At 35.2% G+C, this 15069-nt stretch overlaps 1 non-coding gene across 1 annotated transcript; it reads left to right on the top strand.

The window, feature by feature from the left end:
- The first annotated feature begins 13764 nt into the window (after nucleotides 1-13764).
- Nucleotides 13765-13853, top strand: TRNAY-GUA (transfer RNA tyrosine (anticodon GUA)). Its single transcript is given in 2 exon segments — nucleotides 13765-13801; nucleotides 13818-13853. It is a non-coding gene; the product is annotated as a tRNA-Tyr (tRNA).
- The last annotated feature ends 1216 nt before the right edge of the window (nucleotides 13854-15069 follow it).

Below are 15069 nucleotides of genomic sequence, written 5' to 3'. Positions count from 1 at the left end.
ACACAGACAGTAAGAAGAGACGAGGACAGTAATTCTTATCCGGAAATTCTGTTCTTATTCAAAATAACTACTAAAATGTGGAGAGATAAAGAATCCTCTTCCAAATATATAATTCGATTTGTTCTTGGCTCAAGGATTAGGCTTAAAAAAGAATGGCGAACTTGGCTGAATATGAAGGGATGGCGAAGGAAATAAAGCTTCCATCTTTTGAGGGTTTTAGTTGAGCAACTTTTACTCTTCGCAGGATGACTGGTTCAAGTACGAGGTAAACACGCTGGAAAGAGTAGCCAGAGGGAAAGAATACCTGGAAGAAAATGGTGAATTTTGTGGATCTGCTAATCGCAATATGCGTTAGCGGTAGCCTCACTCCTTTTTATTTATTTCCTCTGTGGATACAAGGCTTTCAGTGGCAAGCATATTAAAATAAAACGTTAGGAAATCAAGAAGTCAAGAGTTTATTGTGTGTATTTAAAATTACTCCAAGCGCTGTATAATAGGCCAGCCATATTGGAAAGAGGAGGTGCACTTTCGTATTTCCGTTAAATCTAGGGAAACGAAAAAGAATAACGGAGGAACTAGGGCTTAGGAGGAGCATAAAAGCATTTATAACCCCAGACTCGAGGGACGTGCTTAGTTCGGAGGGTGAAGAGTTCTCAAAGACGTATGTCCATTAACTAATGCGCTTTTGAAGAACCAAATCCTCTCAAAGATCATTTCTTCAGCGAAATGTTTGCTGTGCTTATGACTTCGGTTTCTCAGAGCTTTCATCGTTATTATTGTTATTGTGGCTGTTATTACTGCTTGTGTTTTTAATAAATTGTTGATTTGTATCGGTATTGTTATTTCATCATTAAAAAATTTGCAATGAAAACTTTTCAAGAAATGCGGCTAAATCCGGTTTACTATTATTTGCCCTTGGAGTCAGGCTTTACAGAAGGGCAATGAGTTCCCTTTGAATAGGCGCTGCCATCGGAAACCACCCAAGAAGGCTGCAGATAAAAAGAAAAAGAGAAAAAGAGGACAATGTGGTGCCCATATGTCGACACCCACGGCAGTCCCGTCGGCGTCCGTCCTTCCCCGTGCCGGGCGGGCGTGCGTTCCCATCCGGCAGTAGGAAGCGTCGTAGCGAGTCAAGGCTTTCTCAAATAACCAACCCGACGCATAACGCACCTGCATCAACAGCCATAAAGAATTTATGGCCAAGCTGGGCTGTGTATGTACCTGGTCTAATAGACGCTAATGGTTCCTCCGCAAATAAGGCGATTAGGGCCCCGTGGTTCCTCCTCGGTCTAGAGTATCTAGACCGAAGCAGCAGCAGCAGCAGCAGCAGCAGCAGCGCTCGGAGTCCTAATGGCAAAAGCTTACCCGAAAGCCTCTTCGCTGCTCTTTTTTTTCTTCTTCCTCTTCGTGTCTGTAGCTTAATTTACTGATTGGGAAGGTACGTCCGTTACGTTGTTTTCGGAACGACTGTATTTGTGGAAATGCTATTTCTCTCGGCTCCTGTCCTTTTCATTGTATTATTCTGGTTAATGTTGCTCTTCATGCACGCCTAGATTAATTAGCTTATACAGCATATCAATCATTTCTGGAATATCGGCTACGCTTTTCTCCCATATTTTCTGTATTTTTCTCTTTCTTCTATATATAACCCTTGAAATATTCACGAAAATCGATCAGTAATTGCTGAAGGATGGGCAGAAAGACAAACAGGGAAGCGAACGAAGAAATAAACAGACACGGGTAAGAGCATTGTCTCATCCCAACTTCGGTGGCGGAGGTAATTACACAAATGAACCGTGAATATAGTGCTTGTTGACCACTAAAATAGCATTGTGATCATTCTCTTAATTATTAATTAAATTTTACATTTTGCCTGACGTAATCGTTTGCTTTGCAAGCAAATTTATAAGTGTTCTTTTATAATTCGCATGTGGTCAAAACAACGTTACTTCTTGAGAGGTTACGTTACGTAAGAACGAAATGGGACAACTCATCGCCGCCATCTCATCGCCAGCCAACTCATCACCGCCAACTCATCTCCGGCCCAACTTATCCCCGGCCCAACTTATCTCCGGCCCAGCTCATCTCCAGCCCAACTTATACCCGGCCCAACTCATCACCGGTCCAACACACACACACACACACACACACACACACACACACACACTGCAAGGCAGTGTAAATAAAAACGAAACAACAGTTACTCAATTACCAATCCTACTATTTGTAAACAAAAATACCGAACTATGAAATCAAAGTTTGTCAACAAAAATGTTAGTAATTTTTAACCTTTCAACGCATGACGACAATTACTTAATTACCAATTACAAACATAAGTACCCAAGTATGAAATCAGATGTTTGTCAACAAAAACGTTAGTAATTATTAACCTTTCGATATATCACTTTCAGTTTTACATTCTTTCAGTAAACCCATTACAATGGAGGAGACAATTTTAAGTCAGAGAGGCAAAGCGAAATTTTCTCATGATGGCTATTTGTTCATTTTCGACAAATTCAGCAAAACGGACAGCAATTTGATGTTCTGGAAATGTGATCAGCTCGGCAGGTGTAAAGCGAGAATACACACAAGATTTGGAAACGTAGTTAAAGTCTTGAATACTCACACCCATGACTCTTCACCGATAAAAGTAGAAGTAGAAAGGACAACTACAAAAATTAAAACCAGAGCTGAAGAGACGATGGAAAACCCAAGTGTAGTGATTAATGAAGTTTTATGTAATGTTCCCCAAGCGGTGCAAGGATCACTCCCGAATTCGTTGGCTCTAAAGAAAACTATTCGTCGGAAACGGAATCAGATTAGTGCCTCTCCGCCAAATCCAGTTGACCTAAATCATTTAGCAATCCCTGATGAATATTCGACCTACGAAACAGAGCCAAACCAGAAGGAAGATTTTTTATTAAAAGACAGTGGTCCCAGTGAAGATAGAATTTTGCTATTTGGAAGGAGAAGTTGGTTGCAACATTTGGTATCAGCAGAAGTTTGGTATGTAGACGGAACGTTTAAGATTGCTCCACGCTATTTTCTCAGGTGTATATTGTAATGGCTCAAAAATTCAGAGGTGTCATTCCAGTGCTTTATGCTCTATTACCTAACAAACGGAAAGTTACATATTCAAGGCTATTTAAAATGATAAAAGAATGTCAACCAACAGTAAACCCGAAATCGGTTGTATGTGATTTTGAAATTGCAGCATTTTTGGCAATCAAGGAAAATTTTCCACAAGTCGAACTAAAGGGTGCTTCTTTCACCTTAGCCAAAACATGCAAAAACACATTGCGGCTTTGGGTCTAAGTTCTCGCTATAATAACGATAGCCAGTTTTCTTTACAAGTAAAGATGATACTGGCGCTTGCATTTGTACCTGTCAATCATATTGATTCATATATTGCTGTCTTAGCTGATGAATTATCCCCAGAGCATGTGCCAATCTTGAACTGGCTTGAAGACAATTATATAGGTCGTTTAAACAGACGTGGAAATAGCAGACGTGCACCACTCTTTCCATTGGAAATGTGGAATTTGTATTTTCGAACTTTGAATCATGAAGATAAAACAAACAACCATGCAGAAGATTACAAATGGAATTAGGAATGGAACATCCTACACTGGAAATTCATAAATGCACTTAAAAAAGTTCAGAAAGGTAGAGATTTTTATTTGGAATCACTTATAGCAGGCAGTTCACCACCCGCCAAATTAAAAAAGTACAGGTATACTGATTCCCGCATTCTTAGAATTGTCCAAAATTTTAATGAAAGGACTCCCATTGAATATTTAAGAGGCATTTCTCATAACATAAAATAAATTTTTTTTCTATATTTTCATGGATTTTTTGTCTTTAATTATATGGTGTTAATTTATTTTTAGTGTCATGAAAGAGTCATACTTGATTCTGAATAAAGGTGTTTTTAATATTTACTGAATTTCATTAATCACTGCCGGGAATGAGTTGGGCCGGGGATGAGTTGGGCCGGGGATGAGTTGGGCCGGAGATGAGTAGGCGGCGATGAGTTGGCGGCGATGAGTTGGCGGTGATGAGATGTACCCTACTCACGTAAGAAGTACTTCAGAAGTAGGCCGTATCTTGACATCGCGTTGCTTATGCGTTGAGTAGCAATGTGATGTCTCTGGGTGTCACGGTATTCAAGAGTACATAGAATGTGGTGTTTCTTAGCAACAGGTTGCCTCTAGAGATGTCACGTTACTAAGATTATTTTTATTTTTATTTTTATTTTTCAGAAGTTGAAACCTATTTATATGGAAGAAGACCAAAGGGGCCATTGACTTGAAATTCAAGCTTCCAAAGAATATGGTGTTCATTAGCAAGAAGTAAGAGGAGGTAAAGAGAAATGCACAAAGAAGAGATCCCGCTTTAAAAAAATGAATTAATAAATGGATAAATAGATAAAATGTGATTTACATGCAATCACGATGTTTGCAATGATGCCACGTTACATAAGGAATATCAAAGCTCTGTGGTGTATCCTGACATTCCGTTGCTAATTGAGATATCATGCAATTTGAGCAATACCACAGAAACTTAATGTAAATTGACTTCAAGTGTTACATCACTTATATCCAAGGATTGATGTTCATCTTAACGCCACGTTTCTTTCGTAGGTTTTTTACTTAAGTATTTTGATGCAACGTTACTTGAAAAATGATTTCATGAATGTGACGTAGTTTGACGCCATGCTACTCATAAACAGATATCTTGTTGAGATGTCACACTAATTGACCAGTATTTAAGGAATGTGATGTTTCTCGATACCTCTAGAGATGCCTAGTCATCTCAGGGAGTGCTGGAGCTTCATGTAAGAAAACATGCTCATATGCTTTTCACTCTCCATTCTCGTAGTTATCACTTCCCACGAATTGAACCATTTTTTTTTATTCCATTGAGGCTTTACAGGTAATTAATTGTAGTTTTTTTCTATGTTTAACAATTATGATTTTAGTCTAAAAATGTTTTCTTTCTACTGTATAAAAAATTGTTTTGTTGTATTAACACCTAACAGTCATATTATGCCTTTAGTTAGATAGGCTAATAGATATTTACATATATACATACATACACTCATATTTCTCAAACACCTCATGGAAGAGATGAAACATGGTTGTAGATCCTGACCGGTGTCGGCTTTATTGCTAAGCCATCCTAAAACTTTCTTTTGTAAAACTAGACTTAGTGATGTTTCTTTCTAGTATATTATTTGGTTAAAGTATCTTTTTTTTGCCCCTGCCCAGTTGATTTTTTTTCACTAACATGTGCAAAAATTTCGCTATTTAATTGTGCATTTCTTGCTCATCTTTTATGCTTTTCCACTCTCTTCTCCATTTTTTTTTTTTTTAGTTTGTCCAATATAAAAATCCTTTAATATTGTCAGGTGAGTTCTCTATAAAGATGTTTCATTGTTTTATTGTTCTTGAATGCTAAATTAACTCCAGAATTCTTCAGCGAATGGGGAATAACTTTAGAGTTATCATATGGCAGTACAAGCATGTTTTTTTTGTGTGTGTTATATGTCATTTTTTTTTTTTTTTACATAAAATGTCTTTTAAGGAGGGTACTTGAAAAGACGGGGATGAGAGTAACGGATGTCCGTGAAGTTTTGTTAAATTTGACCTGTCACTATACTAGAACTAAAATGACTACGAACATGTAGAACGTTTTCATCGTTCCGCTTTTCCCAGATTTGATTCATAAACCCTTGACCCAGGATTGAGATAATCAAGGCCACCGGAAATAGATCTATCTTTCGGTGGTCTCGGTATAATACTGTATGAGTCGAGGCCCATGAAACTTTAACCACGGCCCGGTGGTGGCCTATCCTATATCGTTGCCAGAAGCACGATTATGACTAACTTTAACTTTAAATAAAATAAAAACTACAGAGGCTAGAGGTCTGCAATTTGGTATGTCTGATGACTGGAGGGTGGATGATCAACATACCAATTTGCAGCCCTCTAGCCGCAGTAGTTTCTAAGATCTGAGGGCGGACAGCAAAAGTGCAGACAGTAAAAAGTGCGGACGGGCTGACAAAGCCGGAACAATAGTTTTCTTTTATAGAAAACTAAAAGCTGCAGTAAATGAAGATTTGATATAGTACATTAAACTGTTTCAATAGCACGGTATGATAAGAATGATTTAGTTTTTAATCATCTAAATGAATTCTAAAAATTCCCAATATCTAGCCCAGACTCACTGATGAAAATAAATGATACGTGATAAAAAAAAATACTGTTATTGGCTCCACAAGTTATGGCAGATTGTCAATTAAATAGGCCTTGCCCGGAACGGACTCCTTCTTCTGGAAGGCCCTTGGGATGGATAAGTCGGATTTTATGACCGGATTAAAGAACTCCGAATCGAGGAATGCAGATTAGGTTTAGTCGGATTATAAATAAGTCAGAAAGAAGTTTGGCAACGTAGCTAATGACAACCATGTTCGTAGTCATTTTGGTTTTACCGTAACGAGGGCAGGACCCCACGTGGCTACAAACATCTGCCAGGTGTGAACACTTGTTTTCCAACCGTTTGCATTACTGTACAACCGTGTTTCACCTCTTCCCTGTGGTGTTTAGGTTATAAAATCACGTACAAGAGGGAATATAAACACATACAGACATACGTATTTTTCTTCTTTCGGGCTGGTATGATTAGCTGCTTGGAGGCATTTATATATTCAAGCATGCAAAACATTCTTAATGATGACTGTCATTTTCATATAAATTCAAAATTCGATTAAACCATTAGGATTGGCCTAAGGAGGATTCAGGAACGTTGAGGTAAACTACTTTGATCAAGCTTTATTCTCTTTCATTTTCAGAAGGAAGAATTCTGTTGTCGTATTCAGCAATTCTCGTAAATGTAGCTATTTTAGTTGATCGTCCTGTTCTCAGCTGGCTGGTCTGTCATTACTGAAGGAGTGAAACTTACGGTAACTGTTTTGGGCAGCGCTACCCGTCACAGGGTGTTCTTGGGAGCAGTAGCCCATAGTGGCGCAAACCAAATTAGCATATCAGTAACAAGAACGAGACCAATCTCAGTCTCTACACCAAAAAAAAACCTAGGTGATAAAATAGACGGAATTGAAAAAGCATTTTTATTTCCTGTGATTTTGTTCGTATTTTTTCACATTGTGAAAATTTATATGACCTCAGTTACTTCAGTGTCCAGCTTATTATATAACTGCCACCAGAAGTCTTGTGATTGTAGGAACAGCGGACAAAATCACATTTCTTTTATGGCGTTAAAACAACAATTGTATTCTTCGTTCTTTTTTTTTTTTAATTCAGTCATCATTGGTTTCATACATGTGGAAAATAACTTTGTCTTCAGTAAAAGAAAATTACTGCGCCGGCTATGTCTGTCCGTCCGCCCTCAGATCTTAAAAACTAATGATTCTAGAGGGCTGCAAATTGGTTTGTTGTTCATCCACCCTCCAATCATCTAACATATCAAATTGCAGCCTATAGCCCCAGTAGTTTTCATTTTATTTAAGGTTAAAGTTAGCCATAATCGTGCGTATGGCAGCGATATAGGACAGGACACCACCGGACTGTGGTTAGTTTCATGGGCCGCGGTTCATACAGCATTATACCGTGACCACCGAAAGATAGATCTATTTTCGGTGGTCTTGATTATACACTGTACAGAAAACTTGATTGCGTAGAAGAAACTTCGGCGCACTTTTTACTTTTTTTTCCATTCTGACAGAAGCGACGGTAATTTTTCTCTTGTGTCTTCATCAATATAAGTTCTTTTTATCATGGTATATCAGATTATTAATTTATTTTTCACATGAAAAACATCCCTTTTTATAAAAATACTTTTTGAGAAAGGAGATGAAAGCCCCATATTACATATTCATAAAAAGAATATTTTCCTTCTCGTTATGGAATGACTAGCAGTCTTATCACTCGCCATTTTGTCTCAGTCTTTTTAATATATTTTCGCATACATGCTCTGAAGCATAGGATGATTAAAGTAGATCTTTATCTTCTTGTATACCTGTTGTAAATACAAGGTAGACTTATAGTTGGACAGCGGAAAGTCAGCCTTCTCTCTCTCTCTCTCTCTCTCTCTCTCTCTCTCTCTCTCTCTCTCTCTCTCTCTCTGTGATATATATATATATTCTCATTCTCACCAAGATTTTCCCTTGTCGATGAAAACCAGGAAACCACTTAAGCGCCTATGCGTGGAATATTTTCTTTCCTTTGCTCTAAATCAAGCGAACACACGTACGACTACTTATATTTCTAATCTAGATCATATTATATGCATATGTTATTGTATGAATATGAATATTCGTAGTTTCCTCGGAAATATTTAAATGTAGCACTGTTTAGGATTCTTTGTTGAAACTCTTTGTCCAGCGCGAAATTCAAAACCAAGGGGCGTTCATTTGCGGCTGCAGGCTTTATGAGAATTACTTTTAATTACATATTAAAGGATGAGTGTGGTAGCTTGCGTTTTTTATGGACCCATAATCTGTTAGAGGAATGGCTTAATATAACTATAAATTTATATGTATGTATATATATATATATATATATATATATATATATATATATATATATATATATATATATATATATATATATATATATATATATATATATATATATATATATATATATATATATATATATATATATATATATATATATATATATATATATGTATATATATATATATATATATATATATATATATATATATATATATATATATATAAATATATATAATATATATATATAATATATATATATATACATATACATACACATATACATATATAATGGTCATTCGTTCTCCATATACCTTACTCCCACTGAAGGGTAGTTTCAGAACGTTCTCAGCAAGACCCGCCACAGTCATATAACTACAGCTACATATGTAACTGCCTAGGTCAAGACTGAAATGTAGCTAAAGCTTCCGGATCGCTCAGAAATTTATTCCGGAACACGTTGCTTGTAAGGGAAATAATACTTGGTTTGGGTGACCACCTGGAAAATGCCAGACACCGTCGGCACATAAGTCATTTGAAAATTGATCTAAACCTGAAAATTAACAGGTTTTGAAATCACCCTTTCTAAAGCAGAGAAAGGAGCGTGTTGAAGATATACGTGTTTAAATGAAAACCTTCATTATGAATTTATTTTTATTTTCTGGTTACAACAGTGTGTTGTAATCGACTTATGAGGGAATGTATTTCGGTGTAATTCTTTATTGCAGCCTCGAAGGTTAAGGCCTTAATTAACGATTACATGGTAAACGGAGCGTTTATATGTAGTTCATTTCTCTAATATCTCGAGTACTTAGATACTTTTTAAAAGGTTAGCCTCTGTTTTCAACTTGATGCTATTATGTTGATGTAATTAGTTCTTGGCTTGTCATATGAAAATGAATTTCTGTTCTTCCTTTTAATCGGATTCCTCGTTTCACTCAGAGTTGGTGGTATGCTGGGTCGTTTTGGGAGCTTGCATTGGCATGTTTGCATACATACAGACACATACACATATATATGTATATATGTGTATATACATTATATATTGTATATATATATATATATATATATATATATATATATATATATATATATATATATATATATAATATGTGTCTGTGTGTGGATTAGATGGCTTGTGAACGCACATGTTCATATATTAAAACGGTACATACCTGAAAACACTGTACTACAATTTGCTGGCGTTATTCAGTCGCCAGCATACTAGTCAGAGCTAAACGTACTAGAAACAGCGGACTTGTTTCCCTGATCCCATCTTCCTCCCTATGGATATTTTCCTCTTTCACCCTCCATCGACTAACAGTGGCTGGGCAACGGAAATCTGTGAAATAAAAATCACAACAGGAACTGGTTTCCGATTTTACACGTTTCCAGAACAATAGGTGCTTGCAGTCCACATATTCCACGTCGCTTTTGGAACTGGTTTATGTGACTCGTATCTGGAAATAGCAATTTGAGATTTATCTCCTTTAAGGTTTGCTGGAATCATGCCAGAATATATTCACACCACCTTTCCCCTCTATTGAAAATAAAATTTAAGAGAATCATCCAGGTCTGGGATGGAATAGATAGTTTAATTTTCATAAAATTATCGATGAAGTTTTATTGCATATAAGTGTCAAGTCAGTGACCATACGACAGAGGAGAATTACCCTTATACATAAATATAATAGTGTGAATATAAACAGTTACCATTATCATTATCATTATAACCTCAACGCCGCATGACGTGAACGGCCTACGAGAATTTCCGCGACTCAGCTTTACTGCGTTTCATCTCCAAATCTCCACTAATAAATAAATAAATATATATATATATATATATATATATATATATATATATATATATATATATATATATATATATATATATACATACATACATGTACATATACATATACATACACATATATCCTTTGGAAGCAAGCCTAGGAGTTGGTGTTACTGTACTGTTAACATTTTTGGGTAAGTTAGATATTTTTTTATGATATCTGAAGGCTTAAGGATTTCTGAATTTACTATATTTAAGCTACACGTATGAATTGGAGTTACTGCACACATTTGTGTATGTGTATACATACATTACATATATATACATGTATGTATATATATATACACACACACACACAAACGTATACAGTAACTCCAGTTTATACGTATAGCTTGAATATAGTAAATTCAGAGATTCCAGAGGCTTCAGAAACTATAAAGGAAAAATATTTAACCTGCACAAAAATTTTAACAGTACATTAACGCAAAGTCCCCTGCTTGCTGCCAAAGGATTTAACGCTGAATACGGCGACACGTGCCATGTCTGTGCAAGCTGGAGAATTGTGTAAACAAAAATAAATTTTTGTGCTCTGAAAGAACTCGTGCTCGCATCAATCGTATTATTGGTGTTTAGTGAATTACTGTACCATAATGACTTGCAATTGGAAGTTCTTTTGTCCAGGTGTGGAATCAAAGCATTAAAAAACGGAGATAATGCTAGAGAAGGTAAAAACTATTCTAAAGATGAAATTGACATGTTTATTTACCACTGAAGGAACGTCAATATATCCCAGAAGCAACGTAAGGACCATTGCAGCATAATCGATTATCTATAATATCTAAGGAGAGACATGGCCCAGATTTTGAAATGTAGAAGCATCTCATCCAGTGGGTGGATTCTTTGTTGCAAAACACGCAGCTGTTGAGCCTGTTCTTGGTTAATCCCTTGCTCGTCAGTCCCTGTTTGCTGATGTTCAGTAGTATATAGGCAGAGTACCCATGTTTAACAGTAGTATTATTAACATCATCAATAGAAATGCGTTGTATGTTCATTTTTATGTTTTTCTTTACATTAAGTGGTTATAGACTAATTAAAGGATAATGTCATATGTGCATTTTCAGTGACAAAAATTAAAAAATTTGAAGGATTACTACAAACTGTTTCGAAATGTCAGTACGTAGTTGGAGGAAAGTAGCTTTTTCATATTATTTACAATAGTTAATTTAATTGTAAAATGATTTTACTTTGACCTTCACGGAGGTTGTACTAATTATTATTTCAAATATGCTTTGTTTACGGAATTTAGTGAAAAATAAAACATACACGATGTTGACCATTTCATACAGCTTTCATTCAGTTGTATGCATTATGTTAATCCCTAAAAATTTATGCGTCAAAGAACTGACGCACTTGTTAGGCTAAGAAATTATTAACTATTAGTGACTGTCCAGTGTTCACTCGGCTTAACTAAAATACACTTACTCGCCTTTCATATATATATCACGCCTGTGTAAGTTATGACTTATAGGCATAGTCATATATCCTATAGATAAGTTTTTTCTATAATGCTGAGGATGCGGTTCAAAGGGCTTTTAAGGGAGCTTTAAGGGGTTTTAAGTAACGTGTATATTAATATGTATATATATATAGATAGTATATATATATATTTATATGCATATATATGTATATGTATATATACTTATATACTTACACGCGCGCGCGCATATATACACACACACACACACACACACACACACATATATATATATATATATATATATATATATATATATATATATATATATATATATATATATATATATATATATATATATATATATATATATATATATACACATATATATACTGTATACACACATATATATATACACATACATATACATACATATATATGGCATGTATATATATATATATATATATATATATATATATATATATATATATTATATATATATATATATATATATATATATATATAAAAACACACATACATGTACCTACCTACTACTACATATATATATATATATATATATATATATATATATATATATATATATATATATATATATATATATATATATATATATGAGAGAGAGAGACAGACAGAGATAGAAACAAAGAAAGGCAGAGAGAGAGAGAGATGGAAAGAGCCCATATTTGAAGAAAGGAGCTTTAATGAAATACCAAGTTACTGTATGTAAGGAAAGAACCTTGCATTATTTTACATAAACCATTTAATTCACAATAATCCCATTCACAATAATCCCAAATGTCATGACAATCGACTTCCAAAAAAACAAAAAGCTACTCGAGTATCCGTTTGAATATCATCCCAGAGATGAATAAATCCAATATTGATCTGCGATCACCATATTTCTACTTACATGGGAAATGGGGTCATAAAAGCCCAATAAATAATATGCTATAGGAATGTTAGCACAGAAAGTATGCTAAGCAGAGCGAAGGTCACATATTTAAGGTGAATCATGTATTATGGAAATCTTGGTGAGACCTTATGAAGCATAATTTACTCGTTTATATGTTAATAAGAATCAAAACGTTTTATTGATGACTGGGAATTCTGACATTTCTTTCTGAGAGAAGTCATTTTAAAGAAATATTTGAGCTTCGTTGTCAGCTTTTAAGACAGGTGTGCTATGATTTACCTGCGGTGTCTGATGCAGAAAAGCGCAGGTGCGTTTTGCAAATTTTTTTTTTGTAATAACAAAAATTAGTAATATGAGGTATTCTTGATAATCACTAGACAGATGCGCACTGTGAATCAGTCTTTATAATCTACGGAGGAGATAGTATTTTGAGTTATTATTAACAGTCTAAACACCGCATCGTGTTTCAGTTCATTCTTGATGATTTCAATGCAAGTACACGTGCGGATCATTCCTGATAATATCAACACAGGTGTGTATAGCGAGTCGTTCTTGATAGCAAAAACAGGTGTCTGTTTGCGGTTGTTCTGAATAATGTAAGTTAAAGAACGTACAATAAATCATCCGTGATAATCCAAACGTGTGTATTTTGACAATCTTGATTATCAAGATTGTCAAAATACACGAAGAATTATAGCGTATTGTGAATCTCTGGATTGTCCAGTCATATAATGAGTTATTCTTGATCATCTGTTACGAGGACTAACAAGCCATTCCTGATAACGTAACCGTGCTTGCTATCGTGATTCATTTTGGTACTTATAGAGCAGGTATGAATGATGTACACTCAGGTGTCGTAAGGAAGTATTCTTTATTATCTGATAATAATAAATAAGAATACACTGTGAATTCTTGTTCAGTCTCTGTATATCTTACCTGACTGCTTTAAAGGTTTCATTTATATATTTGCGTCGTCATCGAGAAGTAAACTTGGAATTACATTAGAGATAAGCAGCCTCACTTGCATCCCTTCGATAGCTCAGTTGGTAGAGCGGTGGACTGTAGTTGGGACTAAGCAGACATCCATAGGTCACTGGTTCGAATCCGGTTCGAAGGAAACCTTTTACTTACAGAATGCGGCCCTGGATGAAAGTACTAGGGTAATATTACGTAATAACCATTGCGTTGTTCTTTTGAAAAGCATGCTCTCTCTGATTATTGCTGTCTATTTATGGGTAATGTCACATTGTGAAGTATTTTATGTGAAGTATGTTATAAAAATCTGTAAAGTACAGTTTAATCATTTCTTTTCACAAGATGGAGATTTATATATGCCGGCGTTTGTGTAGGATTAACGTATAGAGTGTTTTCATTTTGTGAGAGTGATAACGGACTTTTTGTTCTATCTCTTTGTCTCTTGCTGTCTCCCCACAATATTTCTGTGAGCTTCCGTAGGACTAAAAAGACGACCTGTACATCACCAAGGATTTTCTTCCTCGCCCCCCCACCAACTTCTCTTGTAAAAAAAAGAGAAGCTTCGAAACTTCTAGTCCACCTACCCCTTCCCAAGGGCTCCCCCCCCGCTCTCCCTATCCCACGTAGAAATAAAATTGTGCTTTAAAATCTACTGGGGTTATTATTATTATTATTATTATTATTATTATTATTATTATTATTATTATTATTATTATTATTATGCATAAACTGCATTTACAAAGTACTGTTAAGTCCGCAGGTGTATTTGGTAAAATATTTAGGGAAACGTAAAATAATAAAATTTTTGAGTGTGTATTGTAAAACTGGAGGCCGAAACGAAAATATCTATAGGTGGAAGACTTAATTTGGAAAGTTTGAAATTATAAAAGAAGTTTTAACTCCGTTTCGTACTCATTAATAGCTTTAGATTCCAGGTGGTCTAGTGGCTAGAATATCTGTGTTTTTCACCCAGGAGGTCCGAGTTCGATTCCCGTCATGGAAAGATTTTTGAAGGGGACCTTGCATAAGAGCAGTAGAAAAATTTTAAAGGTTTGCTTCATATATAGATATGACAAGTAATATAAACCATTTGCCTTTTATGTAAATAGAGGAGCACTCAAAAACTAGTGTACTTTAGCTGCCAAAAGTAATGGCGAAGTAAATAGGAGTAAAGATGTCACCTATCAACTAGGATGCTATTGACAATAGACTGCTGTTTCCTACAAAAAAATATAATATGTTAGTACACATTGCATTTTATTTGGTTGAATAAATGATGGAATATAGAAACTGCAGCTCTCAGGTATTTTATCACTAAATCTAGGTGAAGAAAGTCTTTGATAATGAGCAGGTCATTC

The sequence above is a fragment of the Macrobrachium rosenbergii genome, chromosome 41 (genome assembly GCF_040412425.1).
Source record: "Macrobrachium rosenbergii isolate ZJJX-2024 chromosome 41, ASM4041242v1, whole genome shotgun sequence".
In the NCBI taxonomy this organism is placed as follows: domain Eukaryota; kingdom Metazoa; phylum Arthropoda; class Malacostraca; order Decapoda; family Palaemonidae; genus Macrobrachium; species Macrobrachium rosenbergii.
Note: the sequence above shows the minus strand (reverse complement) of the source record. Positions and strands in the feature narration are given on the sequence as shown.